Raw genomic sequence first — 13,468 nt, 5'->3', positions numbered from 1 at the left:
AAGTACCAAAACAATAGCTTCTCATATAACCATTTTGGACATGTTGTTCCCCATAGACCTCCATGTTCAGTTCTACGGCAAATAATCATGTTTATTTATTTATCATTTTAGTCTCTTGCTCATTTGGGTGTATGGTCGCAGCCTTCACATGTCACCAGGGTGGAGACAGCCAAAGACACTTCACTGAACTTCAGATGTGCTGCTATGGATACTGAGGGTTCATCCATTTTTAGAGGTTTAGTTCCAGTTTCCTTTTTGGTTTTTAGCCATCTATCTTGCAAAATTGAACTCCAAAGACTCTGGATTACAAGAATCCAGCAGACATGGAAGGGAAATGGGTAGACCATTGGGGAACTGTGTGTGGGTGAGGTGGGAGGGTAGGTTGTAGCACCCCTGCTGAGATTCATTAGTCGCTACAATCAGAAGCCACCTCACTGTTGTCTTCATTACCGGTGCAGCTCATGGCGGTCCAGTGTGAAACAGCTGCCGTTAACACAGGATAAAAGGAAGAACAATACCTTTGACTTGCTGTCTATCAGGTGGCTCCAGAAAGCCAAAAATGTGTACCGTCCATCTGGACCCCTCATTATCTGAAAAGTTTAACAGCACACTTTTATTTGTCCTGCTCATTTGTAGGCTGTAAATATTTCAAATCATGCAGAGATTTCATGCATGCTTAGTTGCTATTTGGATAGTAAAATAAACACTCCACTACATCATGAGCTGGGAATAATATGTTATTATTTAAATTATTCATTAATTATTGAATTATATTTCAACATATTTCAGAGCAGTGCTTTATTCAGCCAACCTGCTGGCTGAGCTTATTCCAACCACCTGTGTAACTGCCTCTCAATTACCTCACAGTGTAGAAAGCAGCAGATTGCGGGATGGGTTTATCGCTTGCTGCTGATATAACAGTGGAGATACAAGGCCAGTCAGGGCAGCAATTCAAAAACACATCTTTTGAGGTTATGTGCAAGGTGATGGACAGTCAAATGACGACAATGCAGCAGTGGTTCCAACTGCTGTTTATTGGAAACTTCAGAGGATATTAAAACCGTCAAATCTAAATGGATCTTGTGCTGTTATGTTCCTGAGCCCCACTCTCCCTCCCCACTACCCCCTGTGCCTGCCCAGCTCAAACCTTTTTATCCCTACATCGCCCCTAGGTTCACGGTGCATACGGCCCAGAACAGAGCCCACACAGCTGCACTTCTCCACTGGTGTTGGTCATAGTCTGAAACCGCCATGGGCTTTGTTGAAGAGTAATATCATGAATTGCGATATAATTTTAAAGTATCCAGCAGGGTGCTATAGAAGCACACTGTGTACTCTCAGGCACAGTGGTTTCTACTCTTTTCCTCATTGATGAAAGAAGCAACTGATGCTAGAGGGTGCATGGCAAATATAATGTGGTGGAGCAAAGAAAGGGACAGAGAACGAAGTGAAAATCTGCCACAAAGAGCTGAAGTCCTAACATTGTGTTCTGCTAGGTCTTTTTCTCAAAAACTGGAATATGCACATATAAAAGTGTACTATACTCTACTACCAACATTGCCTTCTGTGTAATCTTTTTTAGTGTTTAAGCTTACAGTCAGGAATTGTTCACTCTTGCTGAGGATTCATAAAAGCCCTTTCTTGCCTGCACTATCCTAACCCGAAAAACAGCTGTAATCGTCCAATTTTACCACATTGTTTACTTTTAACAGGCACGGCCCTGTTCTTTGAGTGTAAAATCTTCTGGTCAGGGTGCAGATAAAGGTCAAATGTGTAGCATGGCTCTGTGTAGCGTATGTGCTGATGCTTTGCAGAACTTTGGAGACATGTCTAGTTTTTGTAGCTATAGACTGTAGGCATTTCTTATCTACTTTGTTGTAAACTTAGCGATTGTCCATGTTCTAGTTTAAGTTAGCCTTTCAAAATAATTTGACCTATAACCGTTAGACAATGCGACACAACCCCAGGATCAAAGTTTTGTTGTTTTATAAGTAATATCACTGATCCATGAGATGGTTCAGTCTGCCCTCAGTCCAGCAACAATGGAAGAAGTAGCACCAGAGTTACTGTTTTCATTTAGTACTATAGAAATTATCCAACATCTATGTGTCGTGTATAATGATCTGATGGAAAAGCTGTATAATCTCTGTTCTACCTGCCTACCTCTGCAGTGCCTGATGTTTTAACAAAGTAAAGTAGTGTGTGAGGAAGTTGAAGCCCAGTAAAAGGTACATGCTAGGCTAAAGTGGCCAATTTTGTCCTGTCTGTACAAGTTACTGTCCAGCAGACAATGCAGCAAGAGTTGAGTTTTAAATGTGTTTCCATGTACACTGGATTTAGCTCGGCAAGAGAGTTTAAGATGTGAAAAGGGGATTAAGTATTACTGGACTGGACTGTGGCATGTAGTACAATTGATAAACATAAAAAGTATTTAAGCAAAGATCACATTTCATGCTTAGAAAATAACTTCAGGACTGTTAAAAAATTACTGCAAATATACCATTTGTGAGATTACTCATTAATGAACCAATCAATATGTCCACCACCTAAAGTCTCCTCATCAAACTGTGTTGATGAGTCTAGGACAGCATGAGGACAATAGGCTCGTCAGCTTTTCTTTATATTTAACATGTTTCTCAATAAACTGACACACTGCTCCATCGCCTTGTCAGAAATGCTGCAAGTATTATAGAAATGCCTCATAAAAGCTGACGACCAATCACTCATGGTCCATAAATGCACTCCACAGTGCTGCAGGCAAAACAAATGCGTTACATAGTAGAGTTCATATTATGGCCACACACCTATTTTTACACAGGACAATGGTCCCTGTATACGTACCTGTCCTGTTAGTGAGTGTGCTTCAGTGATTTCATAAGAGGTCACTTGACTTTTTTTTTTTAGTTTGACACAGAACATTGTTTAAACTTTTCCCTTAGCCACATTATATAACTTTGCAGTGTTTATTAGAGATATAACTCAGACAGGAAAAGAACTGCAATCTGTCTATAAAGTCTTTACAGCTGACTCATAATGGCAATTTTGACTTGCTGGTATGACTCATTTGTTTACTGACTTTGTATGATTCATGAGAGTTATGGTATATTACCTTAAAAGTCACCAAATTATAGTTATAAAGACATTTGTTTGACATTGCATTATTTCTCCTCCCATTTAATAAATTCAGAAAGCCAGAGTGAAAAGTGTATTCGTCAACACAACCTTATGAATCATTGGCAGCATCAGTAAAATGTAACATGCATATTTATAGCTTTGCAGGATCCACCTTGTTTTCTACTTTTATAATAGTGCCAATTCAGTATGCATCTATAAAATCTATAATCACACAATAAGTCCAAACTTTAAAACACTTTTACTACATAGCATAGATGTTAACCACAGAATCAAATTGAGCAGCTAGTAAGCTAGTTAAGAATACTAGCTTTAACACTTAAGTGTGTCAGATGCTGCAGATGCTAAAACTAAATAAATTGACCTGGCTGTGAGTTATTATTATTTTTTGTGTATAAAGAATCTGCATCATCCACGTCTTGTTGTATCAAAGAGATAAACGACAAAGGTCGGCTGGATTCAATAAGAATTGATCTCCCAAATGATCCAATCAGTCAGTTAGGATTGATGAAGCTGCCTGAATGAGCCATAGGACGTCCACTTTGTCATACCATATTCTGCATATTAACCATGCATGTACCAAGACGTGTGCACAAGTAGGACATACAGGGCAGTGTTTTATCACAAAGTCAAAACTGACTGTCTCATCACACAACTGTCATGCTTATTAATCTCATCCTGTGTTTTCTCTTATTCTGTAAGCTGCTTTGTGACCCACCTCCACACCAGCACCTCCTTAGCTATGCTGTGTCTGACTTAACTCGTCATATGAGCTGTCACTGATGACACGCTTTCTTCTGTACTTGTGTTTTTTTTTTTTTTTGCTGCTGCTGCTTTCTCTGCCTACGGCATTACATGTGTGCTCCAGGAAAGACGAAGTGTGCTCTTACTGTCTACCCTTGCACCTATATACCAGAGCAGAGCCATATGATGTCATACTGTATAATACTAGATAAACAGAGTAGAGTAATAAGTGTCCACAGCAGTAGAAAAGATTGTTAATCTATGTGAGCACTCCATGAAAACACCAAATATCTAGGCAGCTTAACTGAACCACAGACATGTCTTACTGGTATCCCATAATCCCTTGCAAGGTCCAGTCATATCTCCATGTAGCAGATTGTCACAGAAGTAGTTTTGGAACTTATAAGGGAAAGAACAGTTCATGACATGAAGCCAACAACTCACTAGCTGTAACAATTGAGTCATTGGCACTGATCAACACCTTTGCTGTCCCTGTGGTCATAGTTTAGTCATTTTGCCCTACAGGATAGTAGCGAACTGAATTATGGGCCCTTTAAAACAGTTGGCCCATCACACGCTCATTGAATTTGTTCTTATAAACATTTGCTACCTCTCAGCTGTTGTGTGAAAGGCAGAGGAAGAACTTGTTTCAGCTTACGCATCTTGGCGGGGAAAGTGGTGGCACCATCCACATGAAGTCACCTGGGGCATATTCTTACCTTACTGCACCTGTTCTCTTGGCCTCCACATTTCCACTGAGCGCACAAACACAAGCGCCCAACGCACTGCTCTCCAGCCCCAGATAGCTGGCGTGCCGCCACTTCTGCCTGTTTTCTGGCAGGCCGTCAGCATTATCGCTGCGCCTGCAGTTAATTGCAAGGCTCAGGTAATTGTCCGTGGGGTAGACAGACTTCCAGAGGCTGTCTCGGCACGAGGAACGTCTGTTAAGTCGCGATGGGCGCGCACCAACCCTACGTCCCTTGCTGATTCGGCCAGGTTTGGTTGCTATGGTCAGTGTATTTGTCACAATGTCAGCACTCCTTGTTCCAGCCCTCTCTGGCCCGCACAGGGGTGAAATCATTCATCTTCCTATTCATCTTTGGGCTTGGAAGCCATTCATCATGAGGCCACAGACCTCCGTCAATTATTCCGATGGGAGAAAGCATGAGGAATAAGAGAGGCTTTTGAAAGGCAAATACATCTTGATTTAATTGGAAAGCAAGTATGCTCAAGGCTGCTAAGCAGATTTCCCCCAAGATGGAGCTTGAGAGATAACAGAACAGAAGAGAAAGGATAGACAAAGAAAAAGAGACAATAGAGAGTAAGAAAAATGGACTAAAAAAAACAGGAAAATTTTAGAGGATGAAAGACAAAAAGCAGAGAACAAAAACCTGAAAGGGAACTACAAGTGAAATGAATGACAGCTATTTTTCTTAGCAGTCTTCAGGCGGGGGAACAGCAGAGATGGGACAAAGGAATCCATTGGTTGAGGTTAAGGGCAGCGATTGGGGCTTGACCTGTTTTCATCCTCTGTGAGCAGCCATATATAATGACACTGCCTCTGCTATCTGCAGCACACACTTCAGAGTTGTGACTCTGAATGGGTGTTTGTGCGTCCACGTGTGTGTTCCCAAAGATGCAATGCAACAGAGAGCGCCCAAAGGTAGAATTGTTGCTCCTGACAGTTGCGCAGCTCTGCAGCCGATCCCATGTCATTTGTCATCAAAGCCGCGGATTTATGCTGATAGGTTGGGAGAAATGGCTGACACAAGAGTTTAGATGCTCAGAGGAAAAGTTTCAAAGGAAGGACACTGGCCGTGCTGCTGAGGGTAGTTTTTAAAAGTTTCAGGGAAGACTTTTTTCAACAAGAAGTTACAGAGCAACATACCTGTGACTCAGTAGAACTTATAATAAATCTACAAAGAAGACATTTGAACCCAGACTTTAAGTTACTACAGTTAAAGTTGAGTAATTGAAATATTGGTTCATGTGTTTAGTATGCTTCACTGCAACACTAGGGGGATCCAATGACAAAATGTGTTTTCCCTCCAGCTTGCAAAATATCTACTTAGGGTAAATAGTTGCAGCTTTAAACCAAGCGGCAACTTCAGGGACTCACTGTGGGTGATGTCACAGTCTGCCAATGCTTAAAACCTAAAAGCCTTAAGGTCATAGTGCTAACCATTGCTAAAGTTAGCTAGTTCCACTATATCACTATCACAGGGGTCTAGTCAGATCGCATTGTGTACTTTTGTGTACTCTTCCAGCCAGCTTCAATCCAAAAATAATCCAACATATTCATTCCTACATGGCGATGACATTGCTGCATCAGGCAGCTGTAACTTTAAGCTGATGCCTTAAAAATAGGCTTGGGGTGGAAAGAGTTAACTTATTAAGAAGTAGTAGGTAGGCTTTAAAATATTGTTGTAATGTAGACCCAGCATGTTTCTACATGCTGGGTCTACATGCCTTTTGTTCACTAGCACCAAAAAAAAAGCATGTGGTACACTACACAGGAATAAATATTGATACAAAAAGAGCTCATATTTGATTAAAATCCAACACATCAGGCAGGATCCAACGCTTCTTTTTGGCACATTTTGTGATTCACAGTGTTTGGTGTGTACTGTACGTGGATGTGCGTGTGCGCATACAAATAAAGGCGAGCCTTGCCAAGCTTTCCTGCTTTTCTATCAAATGAAATCTTGCCACCAACGTTTGCAAATCCCATCCGTGATCGTCGTGCACTCTGCACTTCAAGTGTTCGAATTTGTCCCTCCTCCCCGATCCAGAGGGAAAAAAAGGAATGTATGAAATCACTGTTGAGTGAACTTCAAACTTTTTCTATTAGAATTTGACTTGACATTTATGCTGAAAGGTTAAGACGCAAAGTTAAATGCCAATTGTTCCAAACTCGGCTCCTATCTATTAATAATACATGGTTATTGGTCTGGATTGCAGTTTAGGCTAATGAATATCATTGCAATCATTGCATTTTAATATTTAGAGCCTTGATTAGATTTGAATTGATCACACAGTCCTCTGGAAGAGTGCGGCTTTATTTATTTATTTGTTCTATTGTTTTCCACCCGAGCAGGCTGCTCATCAAGGTCATCCTCCGCGTTAGTGTATTCCCCTCGTCTTGTCTTGTTCAACCTGGCCTCCCCCCCGGGTTCTGCCCGTGGCTTCAGCGCACACTCCCCATGCAAGCAGCCTTTAGATATGTCAGCACCGAGATGGCACATAATCTATATTTTATAAGGCCTTGATATAATTGGTGGCAGTGAGGGAAGGTCATGTCTTCAGAGGCCTTCGTCTTTTCCCCCCAATGGCTTCCAAGACAAAATCTTCAAACAACAGCCCTGTAGTCAAGAATGTGGATTGGACACGATGAGGCAGATTAGGCAGCGGGTACAGCGTCACTGTTTTAAGGAGAGGGTGGAGATGCAGCGTGCACTGGAGCGCAGCCATTATTCAGCATGTATTTACTTTGAAAAACATGCGTGGGCTGTAAATTATTCAGCACAGAGACACATTGTGGAGTGAATTCATAAGCGTGATCAGTCAGGGCTCATAGTTGGTGTTAGGATTGTGACAATGACCACAGTTTAATGACATAAAAGTTCTTGAAGTTTTTCATTGTTTATTGTAAATTATGTTTTTGATTACATTTTTTGAGATAGTTGTGCTTTTGACTGTGTTGTTTGTTGTGTTAATTCATCTGTTTTTTTCCTGTAAAAACCAAACACCCTGCTTCAGCTTCTGTCTGTGGCTTCCTTTGACTCTGGATCAGCTTTAATGAGATTTATTGACGACAACAATCACCAGAGCCTCGGGATACAGTCAAATTGTGTAATTCAAAGCTACAAGAAAAGCATGCTTTTTTAATGTATAGTTTTTGGCTCTCTTTATCATACCAGTTTATATTTTTCCATTTATTTAGCTCTGCAAATTCTTTGCATAATTCTGTCCAATCAATAGGCTGTAATCAGCCTGTTTAATATCTACTCGTACTCATGACCATTACCATGCATATTAATTACGCTGGAACAAAGACTTATCCCGATGGTGTAATAATAATAATAAAATGGAATCTTCTAAACACATTTCCATTTTCAGTCGAGTTCCAGTCATTTATTTATTTATATATTATATATTTTTTTAAAAAATACTCAGCTAGGTAACAGTTGTCAGAGTACAAAGCCGTCAAAACGTCTGACAGACTGAGAAACAATATGAAAACCTTGTGCTGGTATATTCACACCTGCTGAACAGGCCCGACTTGTCTGAAAATCTTTTTGGACTAGATATTGTGCAGCTTTAGACCTCCATTAAGTAAAGGTGGCGCATGCAAGTATAAGGCTAATTTTCCATTTTCTGCATAATGTATTTACATTTTAATGTAGCTGTTAATTAAATTTCCCTCAAGGGACAAAATATATTAACTTTATTGATAAATAAAACCTTTAAAAATGGGGCAGGGTGTTCCAAAGCTGTGCAATCCTTATGGCAAAATACAACTTTTGGTACAGCTAGAAGGACTTCAGTGACACAGTCGGACACAAACTGTAAAAGTGTTTGGTACAACTGTACAATCCATGCTCTATCTTTGCAAACAATTTGAGTTACTTTAACTGATTGTAGTTAGATATGAGTCCACACAATTAAAGTATTTTTTACACTATGATTACAATGTCATTGGTATAGATTTTAGTTCATCTCTTTGCTTAATCTGTGTTTGACAGACAGTTTGATGACCTAAATCTCTCTCGCTCTCACTCTATTTATTTGATGCCACAACCATTATAACTTAGCTTTACCACAACAGTTAAGATCTGCAGTTTTCTCCACTAAGTGGCATCCTACTCATATTTACATATATCCACTTTACAGCAGTGATAACCAGCATCAAGTTGTCTTTATACGTTCTGCAGCACCATCCTATATATAATTAACATGATGCATGAACATCAGCGTTTTACTTTCAAAGTGTGTCTCCACTTACCCTTAAACCTCACCCTGTCCTCATCAGGATAATGTAAAGACATGTCAGGCTTTTGTGGCCTAACTGTTGCTGCCTTGTAAAATTGTGATGGGTCATAAAGCATTTTAAAAAATCTGATGAGAAATCCATTTGTCCCTTTTATAGTGGGTGAGCCCATAGAGGGGATACCCTGATAAACCTACATGTAAATATCAACTTGTTTAGACATGATGTGGTCCTCATTCTGTGCTGTTATTGATGTCTGTGTGATGCAGACTTGTCCACTTTGTCTCTCATTTACCTGCCGGGGTGTAGTCTTTCACATACTATCAATCAAACGCGCAGCACAGATTAAAATTCTCTCTCTCGTTTAAAAGTATTAACTGCACACTTAAATACATAAATTAATGATATTTATTTAGTAAACATTTCTTCTCTTGCATGCCTCAGTAGCAACACTTAACAGTTGATATGAGTAATCTGGATGCCTCTGCGCCACCGGTAGTACAAAATGAGGACAGATGCAGGATAAAATGAAATAGCTGTTATGATCCAGTGCAGTACAAGTCTCTTTATCAGCAGCTCCTGGTCTGAGTTGTTCATCTTCAGAGGTTAGTGAAGGGCATCTACAGCCCATCATTTCACCCAGCTTTGTCATCACCTCTCCACTCAAGTACTTCACACCCTCTCCTAAGGGGAAAGAAAAAAAAAAGGTGTTGATGTGTTAGCGTCTATACCTTAGCCACATGCATACAGTGTAGTGCATCATTCCATGTGTGTTTATTTTACACACATTTCACACACATGCCAAATCAGGGAGGCCGTGCCTTTGTCTGCGCTGTGCTTTGACCTGGTGATGTTACTGCACTTTAGCTGCACTTTTTCCACGACGGGGTTCCAACTGTCTCACACTTCCTGTCACTTCACTCTGTACTGGACTACATTTATGCTTTGTCAGTCTCCATGGGTCTCTTTTCCTAAGTGCTTCTCTACGTACTACCTTTCTGTCTGTCATTCCCTGTTAGTACTTCAGCATGTTAACATTCAACCAGGTGAAACTAACATATGTTATAGATATTACTGAAGAAATTATTTTTAATATATATTTTAACTGTGATGCTGCTATAAGTGCCATATTAAAGTCTCAGCTGTTTTTTTTATATATTTTTTAAAGAAAAATATCTTAAAATGATGTAGCTCATATATATATCCTTCCTGAAGAATCAGCTTATTGTGGAAGAAAAATAACATTTTAATTTCAGTGATACAGTCAGAGCTATTTTTAAAAAATGTCCTCATTTTTTTGCTTAATGAAGTCATGTACATGACTCTGTACATGCACACGATGCCCTTTATAATAATTACCCTTCATAATTGAATTGCACTTTATATTGGCTACCTCACCAGGTCTGAATTTAGTGTCTTATCTGCTGTCCGGGGCCTTTTTCATTTGCAGGAATTCTATTAGAAATAGCTTGCAGAGTAAATACACGAGCCACTTCTGTTTTAGACTTTAAGTCAAATATAACATTTGAAGTGCAGTTAATTCAATTTTGAATGCAACGTGGTAATCACTTTTAGGAAATGTTTTCATTATTTCACCAACGCTGATTAATTACATGAAAGTGTTGCAGCCCCTTCATGTGTTAAACATCAGTTAATTAGCTGACACACTGGATGGAATAATGAATATAGCTGGCGGTCAGAGAGGTGGCGGTGGTGAGGGATTCCCAGTGACCCAGACCTAATGAGTCTTTTGAGTCCAAATGTTTCGGGCCACGTTTTAATATTTGACTGCAATGGCCACTTGTGTGCCACTGCAGGACAATGCTGGGTGGATAAACGTTAACCCCTGTGATCTACTGTGGAGCAAGCCTCTCTATCAAGGCTTTGAATTATTTGTCTTTAGAGGAAGGTAAAGGGCATCTGGAGCCATCAATTACTCTAGGTTGCACCTTATCCCGAGCCATAGCAGCCTACAGCCACATTCACACACACACATGCACGCAGAAGGGACCCCAAAGCCTCGATTGTCAACCTGAAGCTGAATAAAGGTGCATCTCTGGGGTGTTTTGTCTAGAGTATAAATACATTTTTTTGTTTTCATTTCTTTGAACAGATCATCAAGTTTCTGTCAAACACAACAACAGACTGCAGACTCAAATGCATGTATTTAAGTTAGAATCTGTGATAGGATGCTATATAGTTTGTTTGGTAATATGCACTTGATGCAAGAGGCTAGCTCTGGGGCTGAGAACACACAACAGATCGCATTGTCACAGGGACTTGTACCTTGGACTCCATGTTGCGTGAACCTCCACCATTCTTACATAGACTTTTGCTGCTGTATTTTGCACATGATTATATGGTGCTAGACGATACGATCCTTAGCATTAGCATAAATGTAACCACATGTTGTCAGAATCAGAATCGTGTTTATTGCCATGTAAGTGAGAAACACATTACTAGGAATATGCCTTAGTGTCTAGTGCAAGAGTGCACTAAAAGCACCAGGGCGACCGTTCAAGGCGCCCTTTTGGCTCTCAAAATAAATTTGCAGATCGCGGTACATGCAAACAATACAATCACATAATGACATTGACCCTTGATTACAGTACACGTGGTAATGTGATGGAATTTTTTCATGGACATAGAGGATGGGGGAAGAAAACAACAGATACGGAGGCAGACGAGAAGGAAGGGAGGGGTAGGGGAGGGGAATGTATGTGCGTCAGTTCCATGAGAAGTGTGTGCGATAGTATGACTGAGACCGCCGAGATGTATATCTAGCAGATAGCTGACCAAATGTTACATTTTTCCATTAGGATGTTTTGGTGTCACCACAGAAGGTTTTATAATCTTGACAGTGTCTGGTGGCTTTTCTCTGAAAGAGTCTGTTTTAAGCCAAACCATAATATTCTTCTCAAAGATGATAGGTTTTCTGCCTGAACAGTGAACAACATCCACCCTGCAGATATGGTCAGTCTTCCTACTGTATCACACAAACAACCTATACAAAATGTCATTTGAAAGTGAAATTGCATTTTAGTTGATCAGCACTGACTCACAATTGGCAAATCTTGATAATATTTCTTGTTTTTACAGGTATTCACTTTAAACCTTTATTCTGCTTTAAATGATCCACACAGCACTTCAAATGTTCTGATGCCGGTGGCTCACTTCAGTTCTTACCAAGTAAACATCTTGTATATTTAGATTTTAATTGGGCTCAGAAAATGAAGCTTGACAGTGAACCGTCAGCCGTCTATTTAACACGTGCGTCAGGATGCGGCTTATTTTTAGAAAGGGGGAGACCTGCGTGGGCAGTGTTTAAATCCAGAAGAACAGGGCTTCTGAGGCGAGCAGAGTGGCAGTGATTCATAGTTCAACCCAGAGTCCCTCTCTCCCCAAGTCCCTCATAATTAAAGTCGAAGCATATGGCCTTGTGACCACGCATGCACAGAGGTATCTGCTGAACTTCTCTCGCGTCTTATTTTGAATCACTGGCATTCACTGGCAACTGGCAGTCCCTTCAGCGCTCCTTCAGCGCAGCGGAAGTGAAAAGCGTGTCACCTTGAGATGTCACAAACTGCATCTACCAGCCTAATTACGGCATCTTTCAGGCTTGATAGAAGAAATGGCATGTTCTTTGGAATCCATTAATTGTCAAAGAGACCACTCTAACAAAAAAATAACCTAATTTTTGTAGTTAATGACACCTGATCAGTCCAGATCCTGTGCAGTGCAGCTCCCATACCACACTATCACACTGAGAGAGATGATGCTCTCTACTGTGGCTCTGTAGAAGGTTGAAAGCAGCTGAGAGGAGAGTCCAGCACATTTCAGCTTCCTGAGGAAGAAGAGTGTTTGTTGTCTTTTGTGGACAGGTGAGAAGTGTTCAGAGACCAGGTCAGGTCAGATGTGTTGTCGATATAAGACCCATCACGGTGGTGTCATCCGCAAACTTCACAATCGTGTTTGTAGAGTGGACGGCAGAACAGCCCTGAGAAAACAGAGTGAAGAGGACTGGACTGAGCACACATCCCTGTGGTGTACCTGTGTTCAGGATCTGTGTGGAAGATATGCAGCTCTCAATTCTCACCAGTTGAGGCCTTTTAGTGAGAAATTCCCTGATCCCGAAGCAAGGTCGTGAAGCTTCAGTACCAGTTTGTCTGGAATTATAGTATTAAAGGCTGAACTGAAGTCAACAAACAACATCCTGACATGACAAGTGTTAGGATGCTGCAGGTGGGACAGGACTGTGTGAGTGCTAGTTAGACTGCATCCTCTGCTGATTGGTTCTCCTTATAGGCAAACTAATAGCTGTCAAGACCAGCAGGGATGACATTCTTGATGTACTTCTCAAAGCACTTCATGATTACTGGGGTCAGAGCAACAGGGCAGTAATCACTAAGGTGGTGGCACAATATGACATATGATGATGACATATGGGGACTGCAGGGACAGGTTAAATATGTCCCCGAAAACTCCAGCCAGCTGGTCAGCACATAGCCTCGAGACCCGACCTGACACCCTGTCTGGTCCTGCGGCTTTATTGGTGTTGATCCTCCTGAGGGTGGAGCTCACCTGGTGTAGCTGCAGGGCAAG

At 40.9% G+C, this 13,468-nt stretch overlaps 1 protein-coding gene across 1 annotated transcript in view; it reads left to right on the top strand.

Annotated features, from left to right (window-relative positions):
- astn1 (astrotactin 1) overlaps positions 1-13,468 on the top strand; it is a 305,771-nt gene that overhangs the window by 152,749 nt on the left and 139,554 nt on the right. The gene's annotated exons all lie outside the window — the stretch shown is intronic.

The sequence above is a fragment of the Parambassis ranga genome, chromosome 17 (genome assembly GCF_900634625.1).
Source record: "Parambassis ranga chromosome 17, fParRan2.1, whole genome shotgun sequence".
NCBI lineage: Eukaryota > Metazoa > Chordata > Actinopteri > Ambassidae > Parambassis > Parambassis ranga.
Note: the sequence above shows the minus strand (reverse complement) of the source record. Positions and strands in the feature narration are given on the sequence as shown.